Here is a 23676-nt window from a genome sequence, read left to right as displayed (position 1 = left end):
TGTCTCGATATCTCAATTTTTTTTTTTTTAATTGGCAAACTGGGACTTTCTGGCCTGAAAAAACCATCTAAATTGGTTATGGTCATAGGCAGCGCGGTAGCGCTGCCTAAGTAGAGAACGATGTGGGCACAATGTGTTTTTTTTTCTCGATACCCGGGCACTTCGTATCGAAGGAGTTGTCGTAGAAACTTCGAAAAGGGCTCATTCGATTCAAAATTGGGGTGGCTAGTGCTTTTTTAATAGTCGAAAGTGATTGGAGGGCAACTAGCCCCCCCCCCACGCCCCTCAGTCCCCCAAACACATCCAATAGAAATTTTGAGATAGCCATTTTGTTCAGTGTAGTTGATTTCCAGATTGAAAATATCTTTTTGAGGAGGAAACTCCCCCAAAGCCCTCGGGATAAGGGTTTTAAGTTATGCCCTGAGGGCATATAAGATCAATGTTTACACAATGTACAGTTTATTTTTTTTTCTTTAAAGCAGGGCACTTCATATAGAAGGGGTCGTCGTAGAGACTTCAAAAGGGGCTCATTTGGTTGGAAATCGCGAGTTCTAGTGCCCTTTTTAATAGTCGAAAGTGATTGGAGGGCAACCAGCCCCCCCCTCTCACGCCCATCATTCCCCCAAACATATCCAATCGAAATTCTGAGATAGCCAATTGGTTCAGCGTAGTTGATTTCCAGATAGAAAATGTGTTTTTGAGGAGGCCACTCCCCCAAAACCCTCAGGGCAAGGGCTTTAAGTTATGCCCTGGGGGCATGTAAGGTTTTTATAGAAGGCGTTGTCGTAAAACTTAAAAAAAGGCTCATTCGATTAGAAATTCACAGGGCTAGTGTCCTTTTTAATAGTCGAAAGTGATTGGAGGGCATCTAGTCCCCCCACACCCATCCGTCCCCCAAACACATCAACTCAAAAATGTGAAATAGTCGTTTTGTTCAGCGGAGTTGATTTCCAGATAGAAAATATCTTTTTGAGGAGGACACTCCCCCACAACCCTCAGGGCAGGGGTTTTAACTTATGCCCTTGGGGCATATAAGGTTTTATAGAAGGCGTTGTCGTCTAAACTTCAAAACAGGCTCATTCGATTGGAAATTCAAAGGGCTAGTGCCCTTTTTAAAAGTCGAAATTGATTGGAGGTCAACTAGCCCCGCCCCTCCACGCCCATCATTCCCCCAAACACATCCAATAAAAATTTTTGAGATAGTCGTTTTGTTCAGCGTAGATTATTTCCAGATAGAAAATATGTTTTTGAGGAGGACACTCCCCCAAAACCCTCAGGGCAAAGGTTTTAAGTTATGCCCTAGGGGTATATATGGTTTTTATAAAAGGCATTGTCGTAGAAACTTCAAGACAGGCTCATTCGATTGGGAATTCAAAGGGCTAGTGCCCTTTTTGATAGTTGAAAGTGATTGGAGGGCAACTAGCCCATCATTCCCACAAACAAATCCAATCAGAATTTTGAGATAGCCATTTTGTTCAGCGTAGGCTAGTTGATTTCCAGATAGAAAATATGTTTTTTAGGAGGACACTCCCCCACAACCCTCAGGACAAGGGTTTTAAGTTATGCCCTGGGGGCATATAAGGTTTTTACGAGAAGGTGTTGTCGTAGAAACTTCAAAACAGGCTCATTCGATTGGAAATTCAAAGGGCTAGTTCCCTTATTAATAGTCGAAATTGATTGGAGGGGAACTAGCCCCTCCCCCACTCCCATCATTCTCCCAAACACATCCAAGTAAAATTGTGAGATATCCATTTTGTTCAGCGTAGTTGAATTCCAGATAGAAAATAATTTTTTGAGGACACTCCCCAACAACCGACAGGGCAAGGGTTTTAAGTTATGTCCAGGGGTATATAAGGTTTTTATAGAAGGCGTTGTCGTAGAAACTTCAAAAGGGGGTCATTTGATTGGAAATTCAAAGGACTGGTGCCCTTTTTAATAGTTGAAAGTTATTGGAGTGCAACTAGCCCCCCCCCCAAGTCCATCATTCACCCAAAAGCATCCAATCAAAATTTTGAGATAGCCATTTTGTTCAGCGTAGTTGATTTACAAATAGAAAATATGTTTTTGAGGAAGATACTCCGCCACAGCCCTTAGAGCAAGGGTTTTAAGTTATGCCCTTGGGGAATATAAGGTTTTTATAGAAGACGTTGTCGTAGAAACTTCAGAAAAGAGCTCATTCGATTTGAATATCAAAGGGTTATTGCCCTTTTTAACAGTTGAAAGTGATAAGTAATATTTTTTGTTGTTGTAGTTGTTTAGACCAGGGCACTTTGTACCGAAGGAGTTGTCGTGGGAACTTCGGAAGAGGCTCATTCGATTGAAAACAGAAAGGGTCGACGTCCTTTTTAATAGTCAAAAGTGTTTGGAGGGCAAATAATCCCCCTCCCACTCCCACCATCTTATTTGCCCATTAGATTTAAAAACTAAGTGTTGCCGCAATATTGAATCAAAATTCACTGTGTTAATGGTAAGTACCAATAATGTATCTCAGCAGTATCCCAAGAACGACTGAGGGTATTACGTTCAAACTTTCGAGGCTACTTTTGCTCTTAAAATTTAACCAAATCAAAATAGTGTAAGTGTATCAAAGCCATCAAAGAATGTAAACAGATTGTTTTGCGAATGGTATCAAGTTTTCCATTTTAGGTCAACTAGAGGAGGTATGAAACTATGCCTTCCCAAGGCCAGAACATAATTTGCATTTTACTGAAAAAATATAAAGTCTTTTACTTTCAAAACTTTAATAAATCAAATAATATCAACATTTTGATTACTAAATATAAGTATATCTATATTTAACTGACAATTCACATTCATTTGTATTTTTTTCAGTAAAGTGCATATTATGTTCTGGTCTTGGGAAGGCATACAGGTTTTGAGCCCTACTCATGTTAATTTTTGCTCGTTTTGAGTTTGACTCGGTTATTTATTATAATTTCTGTTCGTTTTGGGTTTCATTTATTTATCGATGCTGATTTGTGGTAGTTTCACGCTTGGTAGATTATTTGATTTTATTTTTTGCTCATTTTTGGTTGAATGTAGGTCTTTGCTTTTCTTTGAAAAACTTATTTTGTGGAAAAAGTTTTTTTTTAAATTAATTAATATAAAAAATTTTACGACGATTTCCTCGTTCTGCTTGGCTTTTATCTTTGTCTTTTTGTTATACTGCAAGGTCATCTGAAAATTCTTTCCGATTACTGTGGTCCCATTCGGGAGTAGGAATGCATCAGAAGGTACAGATGGGGCACCTCTGCTACCATCTATAACCAGTTTAACTTTACAAGATCACGCGTTTCTTTCTAGGCCAATCAGGAACTTACAATACTGCGGGAAAAATGCACATGCGCACTGAATACTATCGGGGCAATGTTATTGATCCACTAACGGTACGACCTATTGTTTCTAAGAAATTTTGACCTAGATTTATGTAATAGGCTATGATGGAAATCAAGTTAGACAATTCTATTTTTAAATATGGCTTCTCTGGAAACATTTCTATAACTACATTGTATATCTGCGATATTATAACAGTTCATTTTAAGCTATTGAACAATAAGCACCATGGAAAATCTTGACAATATTGTTTACCAAATATATGCCGTAAGTTTATTTTATAAATAATTAATTGAGATGTTTCGATACTGGTGCATTATACGGAGACTTCTTAAAAAGTCAAGTTTGGTTAATAAAATGAAAATGGATGAATAATAGTTTAGAAACCAATTCGGGGTATATATATTTGCACATTGTGGGGGCGGGAGGGTAAAGAATAGCATATATTAAATGTGACCCAGGTAGCATTTTTCTTTGATGATATTAATTTATTTGGGACCTAGACTAGCCTAGCAATGAAAATTTTGCTTGATGTAAATTTTAGGCCTATAAGCTGATGATGTATTTGCACATTGTGGGGGTGGGGGTGGTTGGGTAAAGCATAAGATATATTAAATGTAACCCTGGTAGCATTTTTTTTTTATCATATTAATGTATTTGGACTTGTTCGCTGTGAAATGTCACTCGATGCAAACTTTATGCCTATTTGCTGCGGCTGTGTGTTAACAATCTTTTTTATTCAATTTAAAGCCTATAGACTAGAACTGTGTTACCAATTTGATATCTTAATACCCCCCCCCCCTGTTTCTAGAGCTTATAAAATTTCGAAAGTTATGATATGGGTTTGTAGCCTATGTTGCTAAGTAAATTTGACAATTTACCCCCTCCCCCATCCCCATAATTCTCGATTTTTTCATTAGCCCTGGTTTTTAGAAACATAATTTCTTTAATGCTTATTGACTACCTCATAATGATTAATGAATGTAAAAAAAATCTTTATTTCAAATTATTTTCGTTTTAGATCTAATATCCGATAGTATATGAATGGCTTCTTTCAACTCTGATAAACTCGTTATTATCCAAAAACATGAAAAAAATTGTTTTACACATAATCATCGAATTTTTAAAAAACCTCACCAAATCTTAATAACAAAGTCTCTTTGCTTGAACTGTACAAGAGTTCAAAATATTTTTTTACACTCCATAATATAAAAATATTTGTCTTCGTTAGAAAGGGAGGTTGACTTTTAAAACCTGTTTGCCCTTTTGAAATTCAGATGTACTATTTAATTTTCGTTTTTATTATAGTAGAATTTTTTTTTGCATTAATATAGAAGAGGGGGAGGGGGTGGGCTGTGTAAAAAGGGAGAGTTTTTTTCACTATGGCTTTTTCACTACATGAAAAACTATATTTTAATTTCTTTTAAGAAAAATTTTGAGCAATGTTCCTCACCTAACAAGAAGGCGAGAACCACTGATGAAACCCCTGTGAGGGCATCAGTTGTCCAGTATTGCCGTTGGCCAAGACCTTCAGCTCCTTCCAGACCAGCTCTGCCTGCACAAGCCGCCGCCCAATCCATACAAGGTCATGACATCACTGCTCAGTGTACCCCTCCTATACATGGCTGTGATATTGCTGCTCCGTCCACCCTCTATCAAGCATTGCCGGGGCCTTCAAGACCTGCAATCCATGTCAGTGAAGTTGATGTGCCCCCTACAGTCCTTCACATGCAAGCTGCAGATCTTAATGTAAGTTTTTAAATTTATTGATATTTTTCGAAAAAAAAGGTTAGTAACCGATAATGATTTTTTCTCCCAAAAGGAAATATAAGGCTCTCCTTTTGAGCTATTTAATCTGCTTGATAAACAGGTTGTAATTGTCAAAACGCACGCATCCAACCTGCTAAATGTTATAAATTAGGATAGCAGCTTAGCAAAGGTTTCGCTGAAAAAGATACTTTTTAATCCCGTCATATTGTCTAGAGTAAATCCTATGAATTGCAAGAGGGGTGGGGGCAGATATCGCTTATGATAGATATTTTCATATGATTTTTGTTTTACATTTTTGAGTTAATTAAGATGAGACTAGAAAGTCATTTTCATAACAGTCAGCGTAAGTGCTGCTTTTCTTTCTACTAGATAATTCACTGAGAAAACTATGAGTCTTGCAAATTCAATGGTAAATAGCGATGCTATTAAGTATGTTACATGTCATGATTTTCACTATTTTATTGTATGTGTGTGTTTGTGCGCGTGAGAGACGCAGGCGCTGATTTTATTATTTTTCTGTCTGCTAGATAATTTGCTGAGATAGTATAATGAATATTGCAAATATATAAGTATTAAAATTCAATTTTTTAACTGAAAAAATAGTTTCACTATTGTTATTGCTATAGAAATAAATACCTGATGTCAGTTTTTGAAATGGACGCAATTACAAAGCTTAGAAACTATCCAAATGACACTATGCGCACACAGATAGTGACATCTCTACGACTGTTAAGTGTGTATTTTTTTAAGCACATGTTTTAAATAATATGAAAATATAGTTCGCTAATAATCCAATTTTTTGACTCTTTTAAAAATAGAGCGTTTTATACACTTTGAAATTAAGTGGTTGTTTCGTTATAGGCTATATCGGTTCCGTATACACTACCTTCCCCTCTATCTGAAGAAATAAGCCACGAAATTATTCAAATTGAGCCGTCATTGGCATTTTATGATATTCAGGTCACTAAAATACTTATTCCTGACAAACAAGACCTAAAAGGATATGGTAAATTTTTACGGGAGTGTTATGGTGATGGTAGTGTTAATTTAAATGATACTTCTGCCATTGACACGGAATGGGTGGACAATTTATTGGGACAATATTTAGATGTAGACGCTAGTTCAGTTGAACAAGGCAACGCAGTTACTTCATTGGGTGATTTACCATGGTTGAGCCGGAATACACTGCAAATTTTAGATAATTTTTCTAAAGAGTTAAATGAGAACCCTCCCTCCACTGATTTAATGGACATCGTCCCTATTGGATCAAATTTAATTGAAAATGAACTGGCTTCGATGGATTTTAGTACACAGACCAGCCCTAGTGCTGAACAAAGTGGGGGAGGGGTTTAGGTAGTGATCTACAAGGAGGGAGGGTTTAGCCAATGATGATATACAAGAGGGAGGGGTAATGATACACAATTCTCGTCACTACCGGACTTTCAACAAACAAATTCGATATTGAATACAATCGCCGTTTATACTGAACAATTTGGTGATCCATTTAATACAATTTTGGGGGGAATTTTATAACCGACCCCATTTATATTCTTCATGAATCTATAGAAAAGTTCGTGCACTTCTAGAAAACCAGATTTAAGTAAGGGGGGGGGGGGTCGAAACAGTATCAAAGCCTCAATTGTTTTAAAAATATTTTATCTAAATGAGAGTCATAGTGAGGTGTATGACCATTATGTACACACCGAGATGTTGGTAGTGTATCCTCATTTGGAAAATTACGAGACTTTATTTATGAAATGGATTGACAGTATTATCAATCATCTCGAAAATTATAATGAGAATGGGAGTGGTTCCGTGGTTTTATTTATTGAAAATTTAAGTGTAAATATATGTAAATTTAAAAAAGATTTTATTTTAAGATGAGGGCATAGGGACACGGGTACAGTTTTAATATATAATCCCGCTTTAATTGGATGCATAGGGCGTTCAACGAATCTATTTCGAAACAGGTCAAAAATGTTTCATGTACGCTTTCCTCATATCAGCTTTCGAGCCTCTAGCATGTGACGCTTCAAAAAAAATTTGGACTACTGGACCGTTCATGGGAAGGAAGGGTCTGATTTTCCCTCAGTAGATTTCTCTTGTTTAGCGGAAAATTTTCCGGTATACCACAGGTCGATAGATATTTTTTAACAGGCCAACGTCCATTTAAATGTCAGTGTTACTGTGCTCCAATACGAAACGGAATTTCAAGAGGGTAAGCGTTCTAATAAAAAGGGTGGAATATTCCCAGTAAAGGACCCGTCGATTGAATCGGTGAAACAATGGGTTTGGTTATTGTACACACCACCTAGTGAACCCAATTCAATTGCTGGGGGAGGGTAAGAATAAGGGGACATGATACTATTGTCCAACATGCCAGTCTATATTTTGGACTGAATTAAAGTTACAAAATCATATGAAACACTGTAAAAGACATGGCTATCAATTGGTGGAAACAGCTTTGGGGGACCTTGCAATTTTACATTTAACAAATTCTCAGAATACTCTATTGCAAAGCAATAAAATAAGTTTGGACTGTGAGGCTAAGCTGGTGGATGTGAACGACCCACAATTTCCGAATCGTATCGAAGAACATCAAGCCATCACAATTTTCTATACCCATGCAAAACGAAACAGATCTAACACTATGCAATTGTTAGAAATAGTCAAAACATTGGATGAGAATGATTTCATGATCAAAGCATTATCTATACTAATCGTCACTGCAAATGGGGTTATTTCTCATTTGAAAAATACCCACTACCCGATGATAATATCAGCAGAGGATCGCCTGGCTATTAATAATAAGAAAATATGTTGGGTTTGTAAGGGAGAATTTGAAGAGGGGACTAAGGGGAAAGGGACTAGGGGGAAAATGACTAGAGGGGGAAAGGTAAATCCCGCGACCAGGATCACTTGTGGCAGGAAATATCTTCAGGGGGTAGTAATCTTTGTGGTATAGCACACCAATGATGCAATGTGAATGTAAGCCAATAGTTTTTTATACCGGTTTTCATTCACAATTCAAATTATGATTTGAAATTTATTTTACCGGCTTTGGCACGTATTCACAGAGGGAGGGGGAGCATATAGTCCATGGGTAAATAACTCATTTACCTACAATATTATCCCACAATCTGCTGAGAAGCTGGTGCTTTTAGAGTTGAAATGGAAGGTAGTGAATAATGAGCATATGTGCTGGAATAAAATCCGTTTTTTAGATTCTTATAGCTTTTTCCCCAAGGCTCTCAGTTAACTCATTCAAGGGCAGAAAAGCGACAATTTTGATAGTTTTCCTCTGCTTAAACAGCGCTTTCCAGACAGTGAAATGTATGACATACTGGCCTGTAAAGGCATATATGCATATGACTATTTCTGCTCTGGAGCGCGGTTAAGTGAGGAGAAACTCCCTCCAATCGAAACATTCTATAATTCACTTACTAATAGTGAATGCACTGCTTAAGAAAATGAATGATCCGAAAGATTTAGAGAAGACGGCAGCTGTAAATACGGCTGGGATCACTCGGAATAATACTTGACTAGTTACGTATTGAATCTTTTGGACATTGCCGCAAAAACTCAATCAAAATCTGCTAGGAATTCTGGATGGACATTGGCTATTATTTTTCCACACCGCACCTCATCATGGACATAATTGTAAAAATTATTAGGGAGTAAATACATATGATCACCGATAAGGATCAACACCTGTTTGTAAAAAGATCTATGAGAGGGGGATATGTTTTCATGGGGATCGCGTCCTAACAACGGATCCAACTGGCCAGAACTCAGCCGATTGTGTAAAGTCCAATCCAGTTTTTCTTTACATGAACTCATTCTACCCCTCGGCAATGTCTCACTAATGTTTACCATGTGGCAATTACAAATGGCCTGAAAATCCTTGTGGCATCACTGACATTCAAACTTTCGAGGAAAATGGTCCCGAAGGATGGGTCTTTGAAATTTACGGGCACAAATCATTGGAGCTTCACGACTCTGTAACAGATTTGATTTTTCCGTGTGTAAATAAACCTTCGACCAAGGAGTCTTTGATTTCATAAAATCAGTCTTCGATCGTTGATATGGGATTGCACTGGACCACCTTCAAGCAAAAACTAATTGTTGATCTAGACACGAAACAGAACATTGTTGCTCATCATGTCCTATTGCGATGGATGGTGAGCAATGGTTTCAGGGTCATAAAAATGCACAGGGCCTTGCAATTTGATCAAAAACCCTACTTGAAAACGTTTACTAACACCTTTGTCAGTAAACACTCAAAGGCAAAAGTAAAGTCGAAAAAGAAATGAACAAACTTATTTTAAATTCGGCTTTTGGAAAAATGTGTGAAAGCGTACGAAACAGATAACGTTGTGACGTCGTAACTTGTCCCAAGGAATGTGCACGAATTATCGCCGATCCCAATTTTACAACATTTACGAGCATAGACAGGAATATGGTTCTTCTACACAGAAAAAAGAGACATGTTGTTTTGAATAAGAATATTGCGGGGGGTAGTTCAGTGTTTGAAATTTCCAAAAAACTCATGTTGTAGTTCTTTTATAAATTATTCAAGGTAAAATAGCCGAGGGAGGGGGAGGTTCAAGTTTACTATGGGGACACAGATTCTCTGATGTTGAAAGTTAAATCCGGGTATTTATTGAATGATTTGAAAAACGGGGTGCACATCAGCTTGCGGATGGACTACACTAATTGGAATGAGAGCATCTACCACGAGTTGGTGAAACGACAGGCCCCCAATCAACTATTAATGTTAAAATCAGAGACGGGGAGTGATTTAATATCCAATGGGGTGTTCCCCGGTCCAAAATTTTACTGTGTGGAAACACACGGCAAGGATATAAAATAGGCGTGCAAAGGGGTGCCTACACACTTTGTAAAAAATAATTTCGACCCGAATGTCTACAGAAACTGTGTAGACACCTGTCTAGTACCAAGAGCAAAAGTGCTAGCAATTCGCTCTCTACAGTATATAGGAACTATACGTTAAAGTGGGAAAAAATGCCATGTCATGCATATCCGATAAGGTCTATGTGCTCGAGAATGGTGTAAAAGTACTCCCCCAAGGTCAATATCGAATTTAAGATCGAGTTGAATGTGTAGACTATCGAAACCAACTCGGTCTGGATAAGTTAACTTAAATTCAAAAAGTACTTGGTGGGGGGGGACAACAATTTCTCATTGTCATCATCATTTTGCAGCTGCGCCTATTGCATACAGAGTTGTTTTTTCGCCTCCCGCGCGGCCCCAGAGGGGCCAGGGGGTCCCGCCTGCACCCGGCCTTCGGCTCCTGCTTGGCCTTCGGCACCCCGGGGGGAGGCCTTGGGGGGAGATTCTCATCTTTTAAATGTTGTCAATAGTGTTTTCTCATATCGTATTCTTAGTGTTCAACTGTGCTGCTATTGCTGTTCGTGCTGTATTTTAAGTTGTTTTTTGTAAATAAATGTAAAAAAATGTTGTTCTTGTTGTTGTTGTTCTTGTTGTACAAAAAGTGTTGTTGTTAATAAATGAAAAATATTGCTATTGTTTTTTCTGTATTTTAAGTTGTTTTTTTGTCAATAACTGAAAAATATTATTCTTGCTATTATTGCTATTGTTGCTGTTGTTGTACAAAAAAGTGCTGTTAATAAAAGAAAAAAAATATGTTTTAGTTGTTCTTGCTATTGAATAACGTACTAGGTAGATCTAAGGGAAAATTATTATTATTATTTATTCATTAGACAAGTATGGTTTACAGTTAAATGTAGTCCAACTGTTGTCAACAGCAGTATGTATCAATTTAAAATACCATTCAGATCATTTCTATGTGGCCCGTTAATGTCGGGGAAAACGACACTTTTAGCTAAAATAATTAAAAATTGTAATAAAATGTTTGAGTCCTACGATCAAATAAAAGCTATTGCCACTACCACATCCATGCCAATACAATTCATACGGGGACTTGACGTTTTTAATAGTATTGAACCAAACACATGGCTGATTATTGATGATTTAGCTGAATCAATTGAACAGTTCTCACAGGAAATGCTACAACTGTTTCATCAGAGCAAGTGTATGAGAACCCTTGCTTTGAATTACACCATCAATATTAACTACCGAGTTTTTCGTGACTCTAGTTATCTAATAACTCTCAATAAGCAAATATGTCCCAAATTTCTACTTTCAGCGTACAGTCAGGCGAAAAATAAGCCCTATTGGTACATTTTGCTAGATCTTAATCAGAATACCCCCGAGGATCTACGTGAAGTCACATATATTTTCGACAAAGAAATTACTGTATATCTTCCGATGAACAGTAGAAAGAGCTATTATTTTCCATCATGACATTGAAGAAACTACACGAAAATAGACACTTATTTTCTGTTCTAGGCACTTAAAAACCCCCACTCAGGAAAGCCATACTCAAACTTGATATTGACAAAGAATTTATTAATCTAATATCTGAACTTTGTTTAAATTTAACTGAGGGCAATGTACACTTGCCAGAAGGTGCTAGACAAGAGACAAAGCAACATCATTCCACTATACGTGCCTTGGCCTGCAAAAAAAATGAAAAAATTTAAAAAGAAAATGTCTCCTTCAAGTGGGCGGTAGCTTTTTTACACTTTTACTGCCAATAGTTGCAGGACTTGTAAAAAATTTTCTCTAGATGGCTAAACCCTATAAATTGATACTAATAGAACATGTCCTCTCATCCTTGGAACACTTGAAGACCGTCTAAGCAAATTCAAGAATGATGAAAATATTGCCGATGATAAAAAGCTAGTTTTACTTCAAGATGCATTGCGTCGTGTGGACAAACATAGACCTTATCTTGAGAGAGATCCACCACCATCACAGATCCCCCAAAACAGGAAACATCTCCCCAAGATTCTGCAGCAGCAGCAAAATCAAAGGAGAAGGAATTGAATTCCATAGTGACATCAATTGGAAACCAATTGCCAGTGACCTATCGAGAACAGAGTAAAAGTGTATGAACGTAGTTCACTTTGAAAAGTGATGATTATCAAGTTCCAGTCGATAGCCCTGAGAAACTAATTTTAATTGAAGAGCACAATTGTAATCTACTTGATTTAATTTGTGATATGGTTACAAATCGAGAAGGACTTTCATCATTTGGCAATGATTTATACGGCTTTCTAAATGCACCAAACTTCCCCAAAAGTCTTATTGGTAATAAGCAAATTCTAAAGAAATTAAGAGAATATAGTAGAGGTGCCAGCCCTCCAATAACGCCAACAACAACACCATTTAAAAAAGAAGAAGATGATTTTAAATAAATCTTGGAAAATACTAGCACTTCTAGCAACAACAGCAATGGTTTCATAATATCAATGATGATGATGACGGCTATAAAAAAGCGAATACGTATTGATATCAACTCATCGTCACAAGCAGCTCGCTCCAGTGTGCAAAAGGGGAGTGGATATTGTCCTACGTGTTTATGTTCAAAATGGATGAAGTATTAAAACATGTCTTTGAAAATATTGGTGAAACGGGAAGTCCAATTTCCCCCACAACGCTTTCTAAAATTGCCTCTGACATAGGTGGCAGCACATTAAAAAATGCAAAAGAGTATCTAGAAAGTAAACTGAGTTACACACTGCATCGGAATCTCAGGCTTCGTGGCAAACAATATCGACAAACTAAGGCCTTTTTCCCTTCTGCATATAATGCAAACAAATCTTTTAACTCTAGACGCGATTTAACGGCGTCACAATACACCCTACAAACATATTCTAGTGGCAATCAGTTTCTTTAGTCACTATGCATATTTCATTCCATTGCGATCAAAGAGAGGTGTTGAAGTTGCTCAGGCTTTAAAAAGTATTTTTTGAACAAGATTGTTATAGAAAAATTTAATTGGATCGTGGAAGCGAATTTGTTAATTTTCATGTGCAAAAGGTTCTATGGAAACGTAATACAAAGTTATATCACAGTCAGAGTCAGACAAAGACTGTATTGGCTGAAACATTGATAAAACCTATTCTTCTATAAATTTCAAAACATTGCACGCTGCAAAATACTGCTGCTTTTATTCACGATTTAGATAGAATCATGCAAATATATAACCAACAACCACATCGATCCCTGTCATGTGTTAGCCCTCAGGTAGTTCATTGCAGTAAAAATACATTTGATACTTTGCTAAAGCAATATTCCATTGAAAAAGCAGAAAATGTGAAGAAAAAATTCAATGTTGGTGATGCTGTTCGAATTAATAGAACCAACTATGTCAACTATTCAAAGGAAGAAGGCAAGATCTACATGAGTTCACCCATTGCCAATGAAAAGGTTATTCTCAATGATAATCTAAAGGATGTTCTTGGCTTTAAACTAAATATAATCAATGGTAAAAGTGATGGAAACACTAATTTTATCTTTGCTGTCTACCCGCCTGCCTTCTCCACGGACACTTTTATATTTCTCTACGCTTCATTTGTTGAAATATCCCGGGCTTGCAATAGCAATGCCCCCCTCCTATGAGTTCATGAATGAATACCCAATAAAAATCATGTTCGTTATTACAATAGCTAGCATCTTCAGTATTTTCCCGTAAAAACCTCCAATTCGGAACTCTGCCAGTTAACACTAAGAACTGGATTTGGTGACCCCCCAGAAATATGAAAAGGTTTGGATGTGATTACATGCCATTTTTGACCCATCGTTGTCGGTGTTCAAAAAAACAAACACGATGTCTAATAGAAAAGTGGTATTCATTTGTACCGATATTGACTGCTATGTTAATACTCTTGGCCCAAGACAATTGGGAAATGGAATGGATTATTACAAAGGTTGTTTATCGATGTCAGGTTATGGTCTTGGTATTTGCTTTGCTAAGCTGTTTCACTCGGCGCTACGTCTGGCTAAAAAATACATTGTACCGGCTGTGACAGATCTTCTATCCTCTACGTAATACGACATAGACTCTGGCAAGGATTTAAATAAAAATCACTTCGGAAAATCTTAGGTCCAGTGCGTGAACCCTTGGCGAACAATTAAAATCTCACCAACATGGAAAAGGTTGAAAAAGGTCGAGAAACAGTGCACTACTCATCAGTCTCTACTCAGGTCAGAAACAAAAGACATAACCCCTGTCAAAAAAAAAGAAAAAGACGACACGCACAGTAAACAGAAGAAGAAGCTCCAGTAAGAGATTTGTTAGAACAGAACCTGATTTCTTTTCGCAAACTTAACAATGGAGTATCCAAGGCGGTGAGTGTCCCATCCTTAAATCCCTTCCTTTTTCAATTTCTTCAAAACTGAAGATATCGACTGGAGCGCGGAACATTGGTATTATGAATAATTTGATCCACAACAAACCATCTCCGATAATATCCACTTTCACATTTATTCCAATGAGGACTACTTTATGGATATTTCTTCGAAATTTATAGATTTACTAATGAAAGTCCGGAAATCCGACAATACAATGCCAATTCGTGCTGATGGAATATCCTATGAAAATTGTATATTACATAATTTATTTCGTCAAATCAGTGTCTACATAAATAGCACTTTGGAGAGCACAAGCAACAATCCCTCGAATTATACAAGCTATATGCAGTTTATGCTGATGACACCCAAGTCATAAAAGGAATTGAGAGGCACATCCGATGGATATGAATATATTACTGATACTAATAGTACAGATGTACCTAAAAATTCTACAACTAGTGAATTACATCTAGTTGGAAAAATTTATAATGGAATATCTAATATACCCCAATAGCTACCACCAAATATTAAAGTGGATATAGAATTGACACTTGCTCCACCTAATTTCGTTTTACGAAAGGAACTTGCTGCAAACCCTGATACAACTCTCTCCCTCACCTTGGCAATACTAAATGTACGCACGCAGCAGGTTTTGATTTATGTTGCTTTGGCAGTGGAAAAACTGAGAGCCAGTGGAACTAATATTAAACTACTTGTTCCTCATACCATCACCAATCAACTTCTTATTGCCACAGGCTCGAGCACCTTCACCGACGCATCCTTTATCAATGGTGAAACTTCATCAAAATTAGCATTGGCATTTTTAAAAAGTGCTAGCGCAATAGGATCGTGGACTGGCTGCCCACATAAATTTGAACTGTTTGGCCTTTCATCTCTTGTCTGCAAAGTAAATGGAATCCCACTCTACAATCTATCTTTTGATAAATCCTATAGGACATTGTATGAGTTGACAATGCAAACCCTAGATCATGATTCACAACTATTTTAAAATGGTATAACCGAAGAAATGTTCGCTAAAACACATGGTATCGTTGTACTAGACCTGCCTGGCACCCAGGGATGAGTATAATACGAACGGGGAGTGTGCGTTTAGAGCATACATTTGCCGACCCATTCACCTGAGAGTATTGCACTAATCTCGCTAAAGTCAATTTGACACCTATTGGGAAATCATTCCCGAAAGAAGTGTTCTACTAGACCTTGCACCATGAACACCAGTCAAATAATCAATGTATTTAATATGGACCCCTACATGTCCAAATACAGATCCTATTGTCTGCCCTCAGACTGCCTTGGAAAAATTCAAGATGCCAAGAATACCCTAATGATTTTTAATAGCAGTCCGTCGACTGTGAATACTGGCCATTGGTTGTACATTTTTCAAACAATGAAGACGGTTTTTTTTATCCTCTCGGCCTACCCTATATATTCTAGACTCCACACATCAACAGCAATATTGAAAGCAGCGGGAAAACTATTATTCAAAACCGGGAGAGAGTACAAGATCTGACGACTAAAAGCTGCGGTTTCCATTCGCTACTATACTTCGTGTTCAGATGTCGCAACTATACTTACAAGCAGTTTCTCACCATTTATGTAGACAATCAACGTCTGAACGACTTTACGGTGGAAAATATCCTCTCAGACCTGTATAACATTGATTTTAGTGCCCTACGAGTGAACTGCTTAAAAAATGTATGTGCATGCGTTTATTAATAAAGAAAAAATGTGTATAGACAACAATGTTTTTATTCTACACTTTAGATTTCTTCTTCTTCGGTGTGTGGGTAACTGTCAAGAACTACTAATGCTGATAGATCATTTGAATTCGCTGTATATTGATCTTGATTGGCTGCAAAGTCAGGGTCAAATTGTCTACATTACAATGTAACTTCACTCTTATCGTATCTCTTTGTATAGTCAATGATACTATTCGCATTCATATTGTGAAATTCACGTGTTTCAATCTGTCTATTTGAAGCAATATCACATACAGTGTTTCAAATGGTGAAACACATTCGGTAACTGCCAAATAAAAATCACTAGGTTTATAATCATAATAGGCAGTGTCGTCACAACGATGGCGGATAAACCAAATTGCCTTGTTACCACAACAGTTGAATCGTAGACCTGATTCTTCCTCACAAAATAATTTAAAACCAAGACGATACCAATCTCGTAGAAATAAACTAATATCACGTTTAGGGTTCTTTCCAATTATGCCTGGATAAGTGTTCTCCCACTAATACCAATTGTCATTATGACAATTGGAGCATAGTTGCCCTCTAAGGTGCGAGTCACAGATTTCTTCAAGGCATGAATTATCGCCATTAATTTGTACTGCATATCCTCTATGTAATTTACAGGGATTGCATAATTTGCACTTTTCTTTAGACTCATCAATAATTGTACAAGTCTCACATGATGACCAACTGCCAAGAGTATACATACATAGTTGACACGTATAGAACATTTTGTGGTTTCCGATGTCAACTCTCTCACAGCTAGAAAGAAACTCCACGTTCGATAAATTCAGATGGGGCTGGGAGAGAAGTAACTCTGTGACGTTACATAACCTCTTTCGAAGGGCGAGCCATCTACCTAAAATCTATGACAATGTATTCAAAAGCATATCCATGATATTATATTGCTTTGTTTCAATTAATATATCAATAAAATGAGTAAAAGTATTTGAGTCACGTCGTAAAAGCTTCATACAATAGTCCAATGGGGAAGAATCAGTTTTCATTATATTGTCAAGTGTCCCCTGTGAGAATATCTTCCGTTGAAGGGATAACTCGAGAAAATCTTCATCCAGAATCAAATGTGTTTGCATGATCACAATATTCGACCTAATTCTCTCTTTCTCGAATTTATTTATTTTTCAATCCTATCACTCTCACTGCTGACTCTAGACTAACCATGATTCGTTCTACTTGGAGAATATTCTATAGCCTATGGAAATATTACCTAAAAAAAGAAAGGGGAACATTTTCGATTTCGAAACAACTTTATTGAGCGTTTATAATTACAACAATAATATATTATACGTATATAATTACGAATATAACTTATTTTCCTCTATATACTTTACTATTGCACTTAAAGCAATTTAAAGTCTATTCACATGTGATATATCAACTTTTGCTGCGAAGCATCATTGGTTTTCCAATTTGAAATTTACTCAAAGATAACATATATCTTGCATATACTTCATCCCATTCAAGAAAAAGCCGTGATCCTCTTGTGATTTCTACCGCAATGTTTAATGTTCTTGTATCGTTGCTGCTGCTGCTACCAACTCCAGTATCAACTTCTAATAGTGTAAACATTCCACTCATTATTGCAAATATATCTCAATGAATAAAGTCAAACTGTTCTCACTCCTTGAATTCTATTCTCAAACTAATAACAACTGTAGCAAAAATCCTTCCTTATATTCACTGCGATCTTGTTCCGTTAGTGGATCAATAACATAGTCCCGTTAGTATTCAGTGCGCATATGCATTTTCCCCTCAGTATTCTAAGTCCCGTGACTGGCCTAGAAAGAGACACTTGATCTTGTACAGTTAGACTGGTTATAGATGGCAGCCGAGGTGCCCCATCTGTACCTTCTGATGCATCCCTACTTTTGGGGTCATACAGATGACGATACTTCGGTTTTTGATTATCCACTAGCGAAGCAACTTCTTTGAATTCCATTGGGATACCGAATTGGTATTACAATTTTTAATTTTTATTAATTATACATCAGGCATTCCACTCAACTCCGCATGGATTATGAATCATTCACTTTCACGCTAATTCTCACAATATAGGATAACCGGTATTTGGAATTTCCGCTGATGCAAAGACTTTATTCAGATTATTGGCGTCAGATTAAAACAAAAGTGCACCTTCAAATTTGCCATTGTCATATCTTGGACAACAAGATAGGTCATATAACAAGAAATATCATTTTTTGCAAGGGTAGCACTGATGTTCCTCTTTATTTCTATTTTTTCTTCTACTGCTTGCGTGGTGCTGAAACAGAGCTTTTTAAAGGGTCTATTTTAAAAAGAATTGCTATATATACCTGCCTTGGTGATTAAAAAATATAAAGTTCAAAGTAAATTTTTTTTTTACGAAAACTGCATATTCGTATGCAAGATGATTTTATATTGTGTATGATGTAATATTGGAATGATTCTGCTGCCCGATTCTCTTGGACTCATTCTCTAGTATATCCGGCTAAGAAAAGTTATGTTTTTTGTTATTAATATATGCAGTAATTAAACTGAGGTTTCTATCTTTAAACGAACAATAATTGTGCATATATGTATTTTTTCTCGAAATTGATTTTAATTGCGTTCTTAAGAGACAAAATTGATTCGATGACGAGCACCGCAGCGGCTACTGCTGCAACCTGGTAAGAAACTAATCACGACCCAGAGTAACCAAAAATAAAGAAACGAATTTTAATAAAAACTGCCTAGGGAGAAAAATTGCCATTTTTGGATGATTCATGAATGGTAACTATTATCTCTACGGTACCTATGGATTCTAAGAAGTGGCATAAAGTGGGCGTGAGAGGGGGTATAGTTGCCCTCCAAGCATTTTCGACTATTAAAAAGGGCAGTAGCCCTTTGAGTTTCGAATCGCCTTTTTGGAAGTTTCTACGACAACTTCCTTCCATATGAAATGCGTCTTGAAAAATTGTAATAAGCAAATCATTGAAACCTTATGTCTCTTAGTATAGGCAACGCTAGATCGTTGCATCTGAAACAATTCTAATCCATGTACTTGCTGCTTTTTTTTTTTTTTTTTTTTTTTTTTTTTTTTTTTTTGTCTGTGTATTTTAAGTAGCTCAAAATTACTCAGTAGGGACAGGGAGTCGAGAATAAGTTTAGTTGTACATTGTTAGTAAATCTTAATTACCGCAGCTTGATCTTAACTTACATGTCCCACCAATGGAGAGTATTATGGCAGTCATTTAAGTAAACCTAAAACAAAGTTGTTCTGTTATAGGGCAACCATGCCTCACCCACGCCCCTTTACACTGCCTCTCCTCAAAGACATATAGTTCAATATAGCTGAAAATTCAACTAACTATGCCGTTTGGGATGGCAAGACCCCACACAATCCTTGGGCAAGGGCTGTAGTTTATATAACTTGTTCATTGTTTATAAATGGTATTAGTGACATGGAAAGGGGGAGGGGGCAGGTTCGATTCTTTGTTTCAAAAAGGGTAAGGGTATTAAGGTAGAGCTCTTATGGAATCTTAAAGGGAATGTCGAGCTAAATAAAACACACTATGTTCATGTAGTCTGTAAAAAGGGCATGCCAGCAACATCCCAGAAATGGTTTAGGGTATTCAGTCGAAACTTAAAGGATACGATAAGTTGAATGTTCAACAGACCCAAAGGGAAAATGTGCGTGCTACTTCTACTACTACTACTACCACTACTACTGCTTCTATGACTGCTACTACTACTACGACCACTACGACTAGTACTAAAGTTAAGGGTATTAACGTGAAAATTTTAGGGATTGTTCATCGAGAAGCTGAATTAAACCAAAACACTATGTGCATGCAGTTACAAAAGGGCGTATCAGCATTACCTTATGGACGGCTTTCAGTATTATGTTGGAGCTTTCAGGTATGTTGATGTGGATGTTGAACTAACCAAAAGGTACTATGTACATACTGCTAATACTACTACAACCGAGGGGTTAACAACTGGGCATTTTGAGGGACACCTGGAGGCATGAGGCACGGAGGCACGCCGGAGGCATGCCTCCGGAGGCATATTCCAAAGGGCGCAATATGTAAATATATACTGCTTGCCTGTTATTCGGTATCTGTCGAATATTTCAGCACCTTCAAAAGCGATTTTTTAAAACTTGGAAAAAATCATTTACGGGTTTATTTGGCAAGGAAACGAACCCCCAATACTGAAAACAACTGATATGTACCTAAAGAAGAAGAACGGAGGACTGCAAGTGGTTGATATCCATGCAAAAACTAGGTAACCCTACGATGGCACTGATGGTTTCACTTTTTCCTATTACGCATGCAGCGTTGCCACCAGCTCAAAAATAAAATTCCGATTTTTCTTCAAAAAAAAAAATCCCGAAATTTCAAACAAAAATCCCAGAACACTGTTTTTAAGTTATACAACATATAACTCGCGTCATCAACGCGGTGATGACGTAAAAAGCAAGGTGCGAAATTCAAAGTACCGTGAAACGTGGTTTCTAGTTGTAACTAACAACTGATTGTCAATATTCCTAGTATTATTTCGACGTTAAAACGTTCTGGTGGATTAGTAGGATTTACGACAAATATTTTAAGCCAAAACAATTCGCTAAAGTTCCGGAAAAGCATGTCTACGATTCCACGTTTCATCGTTATCTGAATTTCCCGCCCAAGAATTAACGTCACGCTTCGCAGCCCTATTCAATATGGCTTTGCCAGCGGTAAAAGTTGCCATTTGTCACGTCTTCACACGTCCCTTTCCCTTTTACCATACCTGCTTTTCTGTTTAGTGGCTGTGCCAAGACGCACCCTTGGATCTCGGATTCTTAATTGTACTAAAAAAAAGGAATCTGCTGCTTTGACACGAAAGAATCCGGAAGAAACACAGATCCCTTTTTCCCAAATGTACTTCGAATCCAACTTTCTTGGTATTAAACCCGGCATTTGGTTATTTGAATAGAAAACTAAGAAAACAGTCAGAAAAACTGTTACTACCGAGTTATTAGTAAAAAGCGCTAAGTGAAGCAACCAACTAAAAAAAAAAACTAGTTTCTCAGGTATATGTTGGTACGATTCAGTACTCATTTGGATAATCAAAGCTCAAATGACAACCCTAAGAAACTGGACAAATGAGCTTCAGTAAATCAAACTACGCTCGGTTAGCACAAGTATAAACACTAAGTCTTCTACTACTAAGTCTTCTACTGAGCATAACAAGTTTTCCGATGATATTCATCGCTTCCGCTGCCCTAGATCTTGGAATGCTTTCGAGACTCATAAAATTATAGCAAGAACTCAAGTGAATGGGGGACGAGGGGCACACGCACTTGAGCTGGAAGGACCAGCCCCGCCGTGGGTGGCCTCTTCGTCCGTAGGAGACATGGTTCAAGATTCTATTCAGTTCTGTGCCCTCATGCACGTCGGTATTACGGTTATTTTGGGTTTTTTGTTGATAGGTTGGTTGCATTTTGTTTTTTTGTTGATTAAGGTTGGTCGTAAAAAGGGCTGAAAAAAAAGAAAAAAAAAAGAAGGAAAAAAGTGCAAATAGTTTTTTTTGTGTTAAAAAATTTTAAAGTTGTAAGAGTAAGTCTTTTGGAAGACCACCTTTAAAATTCGAATTTGTATTAGTGAAAATTGAAGGATATGAATTTTAAGAAATTGAAGTAAAAATACCACCGGAAAAGCGTTTCCTAGAGGGGGAAGGACACTTTGGAATGGGGGGAGCGATAGATATTTGGCAAGAAAAAAGTTAAATGGTAGTGTGCCTTCATGTCCACTAATACATTGACCGGTATATAATAAATTTTTTTTTTGAAGTTTAGGTGATATGATAATGTATAAAGTTGTAAGATGTATATATTTTTGTATTAAAATATCACCGAGTGGAGAGGAGGAGGGGAGGAAAAAAAATAACAACTACCCCTGAAAAATGTTAAACAAAATTCCTTCTGACACACAGAACATAGCGATTGTGGTGGTTATGGTCTTGAGGTCAGTTTTGGGTTTAGGTGCCATTTTTAACATGATGATTGCGATGCTGACGAGACATTAAAAAAGTGGAACCCTTTCTTCTGGATAAATGAATTCAGCTTTGTGAAGACGTCTGAGTCAAAGCCAAAGACAATGTTGGTGCCGATTTCTATAGACACGGGTGAATGCATTATATACAGGCTGGAGTCACAGTAACCCTGGTCTACCAATGCGGCAGTTAATGTGAGATCAGCATTCAGCCGGAACCACTGGCACAGAATTCCTATGTCGTCAGGGAACGGCATCGCCATATTCTGCGTGTCAACAGAGTGGCATCTTCGCCCATACAAGTAGCCAAACTGCATGACCCGCCCAACTAATACTCTCTTTCCCCTGCCAACCGGTCTGTAAACGCACCATTCACCGATACGCAATTCCGATTTCACACCGACCTCTGCATTGGCTTGTGGCAACTCACGTAGTCCTACTTGTCGGCCCTGGACCATCACCCATTTTAATCGGTCACTACTCAGCTTCTCAGAGCTTTCCCTCAGAAGCCACAACAGCGTGGATTTTTTTAATGGTGTTATGGAGCCATCAGAAGTCTTGACAAGACAAAACCAAGAATTCTTCATGTTTGTCACAGGCTCACTAACCCAATTTTTCTCAACTTGGTGTTTCACACAGGGAGCAATCACTGGCAAATCTTCAAAGATGCCGTCACTTTCCGAGCCGATTCAGTGTCAGTCGCGGAAGCCTTTTCCTGCTTATCGGACAGAGTATTTTCCTCTGAGTCATCGTCTGAGTCACTGTCGTGAAGTACAGAAAGACGAACATTCGGTACTTGGTGACCGAAAGCAGAAAGTACGTCGTCGGGTATCAAGGCTTTCAATATTCGCTGGCTTTCAATACGAGCCCGCCCTAGCTCGAGCTTGATTTCATCGTCCCCGGGCAAAGAAAAATCGGAACGGACAGACACAACACCAATGGATCTAACTCGCTTGGCCTTGGGCAAGGACAACTGTTCATTAGAATATTGAGCTTCAAAATTCGTTATACATTCATATCGACGAATTCGATGTAGAAGTTGGAGGAACGAAGTTTATTACAGTACTCTAAGTGCTGGTTTGAGACCGCATCTTCCTAAAAAAATCTTCACACGGTTGGTTATTCATGTCGGAGAGTTTGAAAAGACGTTCGAGCCCAAGCCGTTTGAATCGACGAATGAGAAGCACTAGGGAATGCATATTTATCTCTAGGCAATGGTAAAGGTTTGTGGTAATAAAATTTTCGTTCAAAGCATAATGTCCACTTTTTAGGACCCAGGATCTCCAATGTTGAACGCAGTAAACAACACGACCAAGTAAAGATAATCTCTCAAGAGGAGAAAGTTTGCCGTCGTAAAAAACGCGCCGTACGCTTTTCATAAGCCAAAGATAACTGTGTTCCTTCGTTTCCAGGAACACGCTGTTTCAGGTGTGCCGGAGGCACGGAGGCATAGTCGGAGGCACGAAGGAAGGGACACCTGCGACGGTCGGTTATTAGCCCCTCGACTACAACTAATTCTATTACAACGAATACTGGCCTTTTCTGGGGCCCTT

At 37.7% G+C, this 23676-nt stretch overlaps 1 protein-coding gene across 1 annotated transcript in view; it reads left to right on the top strand.

Annotated features, from left to right (window-relative positions):
- LOC148948898 (uncharacterized) overlaps positions 1 to 23676 on the top strand; it is a 97368-nt gene that overhangs the window by 52821 nt on the left and 20871 nt on the right. The gene's annotated exons all lie outside the window — the stretch shown is intronic.

The sequence above is a fragment of the Artemia sp. Qi Xiang Cuo genome, chromosome 9, assembly GCF_049724085.1.
Source record: "Artemia sp. Qi Xiang Cuo chromosome 9, ASM4972408v1, whole genome shotgun sequence".
In the NCBI taxonomy this organism is placed as follows: Eukaryota; Metazoa; Arthropoda; class Branchiopoda; order Anostraca; family Artemiidae; genus Artemia; species Artemia sp. Qi Xiang Cuo.
Note: the sequence above shows the minus strand (reverse complement) of the source record. Positions and strands in the feature narration are given on the sequence as shown.